The sequence below is a fragment of the Xenopus laevis genome, chromosome 5S (genome assembly GCF_017654675.1).
Source record: "Xenopus laevis strain J_2021 chromosome 5S, Xenopus_laevis_v10.1, whole genome shotgun sequence".
Lineage (NCBI taxonomy): Eukaryota > Metazoa > Chordata > Amphibia > Anura > Pipidae > Xenopus > Xenopus laevis.
This window is the reverse complement of record NC_054380.1, coordinates 66,111,041-66,117,040: the sequence shown is the minus strand read 5'-3', so window position 1 is coordinate 66,117,040 and position 6,000 is coordinate 66,111,041. Positions and strand designations below refer to the sequence as shown.

General features: G+C 33.5%; 1 pseudogene; it reads right to left on the bottom strand.

The window, feature by feature from the left end:
• Positions 1–286: 286 nt before the first annotated feature.
• LOC108717952 overlaps positions 287–6,000 on the bottom strand; it is a 108,746-nt pseudogene continuing 103,032 nt past the window's right edge.

The window sequence follows — 6,000 nt, the reverse complement described above, 5'->3', positions numbered from 1 at the left end:
TCAATAGGGAATTTTTTCCATGAAAATAATCATAGCCAAAATCTTTAATACTTCTAAATTCCTAGTTTACATATTGCTATAGAAAAAGAGAGATCTTGTGAGGGAGTTTTACAAGTGCAAAATAAAGGTGACCACATACAGGCCACTTTCCTTGGAAATTAACTGCTCCATGAGCTCTCTGACAACAAGAAATAGATACTGCTATTATTATCATCTTGTGTAATCTACACTAATCTCTTCTGGAATTGGATTTTAGTAAGAAATCAGTCAATGGGACCTACATGAGAGGTGTTGGTCAGGTATTTCAATTAAAAATGTGGGGCAGGTTTAAGAGTGCATATAACATAACGCTATACATTAATAAAGGGCACATAGCCTTAAGGACACTTATCCTCTGATCAAACACTAACCAAGTATTTCTATTAAAGGGTCCCTGACACCCTATGAAGGTAAGTCCAATTCCTCTTCTGTCTTAAGTATGCAAAAATGTCATTACTAATACCATATAAATGAGTTCAACCTTATTTTTTCTGAATCAACGGTCCAAACATAGCAAAAAAAAAAAAAGAAGCTATTATGTATCAGTTGTCATCAGGGCAAGTTTTGCATCATTCTTAAATCTCGTGCACATGCTACAAAAGAGGACCTGATGCACACGCATGAACATGGAAGAGCCTTTTAGTCAGTAGGCCGGGGAATTATACTTATGTGCAGAAAGTTGTCAGGGTAGATGAGATGTTCACTTAACCACTGCACTGGAGTCTCCAGCATTGGTTCTATGCCATGTATCATCACCTGATACTTCTTCTCTTCATCTACAAAGAAATTAAACAATTATAGGCATAGCTAGGTTATGGTTAATGAATAACAAGGTTTATAAAATAACATATGTACAGAAGTGTGTAAAATACCACAAATTTCATCAGCACTATCCAAATAAACACATTCCCATATGTATGAATTCCAAAATGCAAATGATAAAAAAAAGAGAACAAGTTAAAGAGAGACCAAAATAAACATTGTTTGCACATGAAACATTTAACCATATCAAAAACTGGAATTTTTTCCTTTAGTGTTACATAAAGCTTGCAGAAGCAACATTTTAATCTCACTATGAATCTTGTTTATTTCAAATCATAAAAAATATAACACTACCACAACTAACACTGTTTTTGCAATTATCCATAAATAAAGGAAAAAACTGCTTAATTCCCTAAAAAATACTGTCAGACCATATTTAACTTTCATCATGCCCAAAGGCTCCAACACTATAATTTTATAAAATAATGTCATTACAATTTTTCACATACACAGGTATCAGATGTTGTTATCCAGAAAGTTCGGAATTACAGAAAGGCAATCTCCCAAAGACTTAAATCAAATAATTAACTTGATTGATTTTGAGGATATCCTTTTTCTCTGTAATAATAAAACAATAGCTTTTACTTGATCCTGACTAAGATATAATTAATCCTTATTGGAAGCAAAACCAGCCTACTGGGTTTACTTAATGTTTAAATTATTTTCTAGTAGACGTAAAGTATGAAGAGCCAAAACCACAAGTTCCAAGCACTCTGTATACCAGGTCCCATACCTGTATAGCCATCAGTTTATAGGGTTAAACCCATTTGATTTTGCAGGAAATTGTACATTTTATTATTTCTTAATATTAAACATTTAGCTTTAGTGATAAGAAGTAAGATTATTATCTGAAAGGGGGTGTAGTGTAGGAGCCATTTATCTCTGTACAGGCATCTTTCACCAAACACAACATTAGCTACATAAAGGCTTAGGAAAATAAATAAAAGCAAATTTAATCCTTTTAAGTAAAGAAAGTACAATGACTAATGTTTATGCCCACACAATTTCTATTAAATGCTGAGTAATATTCTATTGTCCCTATAGGCTTTAGAGGGGTAAAAATAAAACATATAGAGTCCGACTGTGCTTGCGAGAAACCACAGCAGATTTAAAGATAATGAATTTTAAGTCACCGAGACATATTTGTAAATATGGTACACAAGCTGTCTGCACCATGGAATGTGCATTATACATTATTGGGGGAGGTTAAATGCTGGTGTGTGTACATTAAGGTTTTTAGTATCAATGTTTAATTACATGAAAACTAAAGCAAAAGTTACTTTTCCCAAAAGTGAAGGTGATTTATGAAGTTAGTATATACTGTGTGTGAAATGTCTCCTTAAGAGAAACATTCCATGCAGTTTGGGCAGACAGAGTGACTCAGCTTCAATGTGAAGGCCTTTTAACCAAAGAGGCCAGAATGTCTCCCCTCTGGCATGTGCTCTCTTACTGAATAAATCGAGGTGAATAACTGGGAAAACATTAGTTCATAAGGATGTTTAACTTGCAAACCAGTTTTATAGCATCATTTCATGCTGACGTGGATGTATTCCTCATGCTCAATATGTAGAAAAAAAAGCATGAAACCAAGGATAAAGATAATGAAATCTGTCTCTCTTAGAAAAAACATGTGGATGAAATCAGTAAGAAACCTATGAAATCCTCTCAGCATAGTTATGTTTGTTGCTTGGCATAGTAGGGAAACCTATAATAGTAAGGGACACTTTTCAGACATAGTCCTAGTCGGAACCAAACTCATGACCCCAGTAGTGCAGGGTGGGTATGCTAACTGCTGTAAAACCATGCCCTATATGAGTTAAGGTTTAAAACTCATTACAACCATAATTGTGCTAGCATGTGTTTGAGAGTGATTGTAAAAGGCAGGTCCCAATATTTACAGCTGCTGTTTGTAAATAACTGTGGATATTTAGTCTAAAGGGAAGTACTAGGTTTATATACAGGTATGGGACCTTATATCCAGAATGCTCGGGACCTGGGATGTTCCGGATAACAAACAGGCCCGGATTTGTGGAAAGGCCACCAAGGCCTGGGCAGGATTTTAGGAGGCGGCATGCTGCCCAACCACACCCACATTGGGGATGCACAGGAGATTCAATAGATATTTAAATTTCACGTGTGCAAATCCCCATTGCTCCAGTCCCGATGATGACAGATCTTTCTATAATTTGGATCTTCATACCTTGTCATACCTTGTCTACCAGAAAATAAACCCATTAGGCTGGTTTTTGCTTTGACTATAGATAAATCATATCTTAGTTTGGGTCAATTACAATGCACTTATCTTGATGTCTTATTATTACAGAGAAAAAGGAAATGACTTTTAAATTTTTTTTATTATTTTTGATAAAATGGAGTCTATGGGTAATGCCCTTTTCATAATTCAGAGCTTTCTGGATAACAGGTTTCCAGATAACCAATGCCATACCTGTAAAACAAATAATTTTTCATCCCGAGTGACATTATTCCTGATAAGTATAATTTAAATAAAAAGTGAACAAAAATATCTTCTATTCATATTTTATCATTTCAAAACAATGGAAAAAACATCCCAGTTTCAATTTAGATATGACACAAACATTAGAGGTAGCAAAATAGGTTTATTCTATGGGAGGGGAATAAGTTCAGGTTGGGAAGCAAAAGAAAGTTGAGTCACATAGTACTGTGCGGATGTTTTAAAAACAGTATCAAACATTATGGGGCAGATTAATGTTAAAAAACTTCAAAATTCGACCATTGAATTGGCCAAATTCGATAGTCTAACTTTTCTTTTTGATTTTTTTGATCTTTTTTGGTCAAAGAAAAATCGTTCGATCGATCATAGAAATTGTTCGAATAGAACGATTTAATCGATCAAACGATTTTCAAAAAAAAAAAAACTTCAACTTTTTAAAACTTAGCCAAATTTTGGCTCTAGGTTCTAAGAGGTCCCCATAGGCTAACATAGCAATTCGGCAGGTTTAAAGTGGTGAAGTGTCGAAGTCAAAGTTTTTTAAAGAGACAGTACTTCGATTTTCGAATGGTCGAATATTCAAAGTATTTTCAATTCGAATCGAAGTCGAATTTTGCCTATTCGATGGTCGAAGTACCCAAAAAATACTTCGAAATTTTTTAATTCGAAAAATTCACTTCGACCCTTAGTAAATGTGTCCCTATGAGAGGAAATAAACACAGCTTGAAAAAAACTCTTTTGTAGTTATATCTATATATAATGCATATTGTCATTATATATACTGTATATATATATATATATATATATATATATATATATATATATATATATATATATATATATATATTTATTTATTTCCTTTCTGCATAGGTTACAAAAGATAAGAAAAGTGGAATTTGTCAAAGGCAATTTTAACTAAGTCTGTAATAAGTAAAAAGCACTTAACTAAACTCATGGCTGAGCAAAACCATAACCTAGGGTCTGTACCATATACATCAAGCTAAAGGATTTCTCTCTTGGCCTGGCAATAATAGACAGCAAGGTTAGGTCAAGATAATTAAACAAAGTCAGGCTGTAACCAGAGGAACATGCATCCAAGGTTAATTTTAAAAGGGCAATTCATCTTTCACAAAATACTTTGTAAGGTATGAGGTTTTAATTCTAAGAGCATAACATAATGTATCAGAATATAAACACAAAAACTAGGGAAGCTTTAGGGTTGAATTTCTAGCAGGAGAAACACTGGCTTATAGGTTAGTGCAAACCATCAAAACTATTGGCACTACTATAATACAGTGACATGTCTTTCTGTTTCCCTGATCTCATGAATAACAAGAGTGTTTGCTATGAACAACTCTTTCCAAATGAAAAAAAAAGGAAGAAGCAGAATATCCACCATATCTAGGGGCAAATTTATCAAAGTAAATGAATTTATGGGATTTTTAAAAGTATATTTATCAAATGGTGATTGATAAATACGATTCTAAAAATCCCATAGGAATGAATACAACATGGGTGAGTTTTCTGTGGTGAGTTTGAATCTCACATTTTGATAAATCTGCCCCAAAATGTTCAGGTGCTGGAATGCAATGCTACAAATAATATCTGTTAGAATGTAAATACAAGTTGACTTTCTGATATTAATGAGGTGCTTTGCTTTCTCTGCAGAAATCATTCAATCATCTTTGTCAAAAAGCTATGTGATATAAAACATCAAGGTTTTTTTTCCAGATATGTAAACATATATAGTAGTAAGGTGCTGGGTCTATTCAGTGGCCTTCTGCAGTCACCATGCCAGTCCATCCTCAGCATTGCTAGTGAAGAATAGCAGTGGTGTCCAAAAAGAGGATAGTTTCTCTTTTTAAAAAATGATTTGACATTACCAGAATGCACCTGGATCTATTATCCAGAAACCTTTTATAAGGAGAATTCCAAAATATGGCACCACTTATTCCCACAGTTTAATATTTAAACAAATTTGAATGGGTTGCTTGTACCTGCTAGCAATAAGGTCAGCAATCTGTACATAATGTTCTTTAAAAGGAATGTAAAAAGACAGCACTCATTGTGAATCTCATACCTATATCTATAAAAAATACAAATCATCCAAAATAATTTTTATAAGGCAGCATGTATCAACATGTGTTTTTTTTAAAGATAAATTAAAATTCCCTTAGCAAAGACTGGGCTAATATGGGGAATATGTATTGATGTATTATGAAAATAAGAAATTGTGATAGGAAAGTAATGAAAAGTTTTCATATGAAGTCTTACATATTATGTGACTCATACAGGCAGATAAACACAGTGCGGTAGAAATAGCTACACACACAGATCTTTTATGAGGCCTTTGTACAGACTAAACAATTCAGAACTGAGAAACAAATATTTGGGTAATTTTAGACTTCAGTGAATATTTTAGCCAAGATTCAGATGTGTTGTAAATGATTAACAGAAGTTATATTGTCAGGTACTACATGCGATGATTTGGTCCTTTTTACTGAATAAGTGGCCAGTAAGGAAGAATGGGGTTATGTTTGACTATATATTATTTCTATATGACTTTGGGCAATGCAACTCAATGTCATTCAAGTACAGTGTTTCCCAAACATGTTTGAAAAGCTGCTACATAGAAGGGCTCATGAGTATTTGTGTTCTCTTAAATGCTC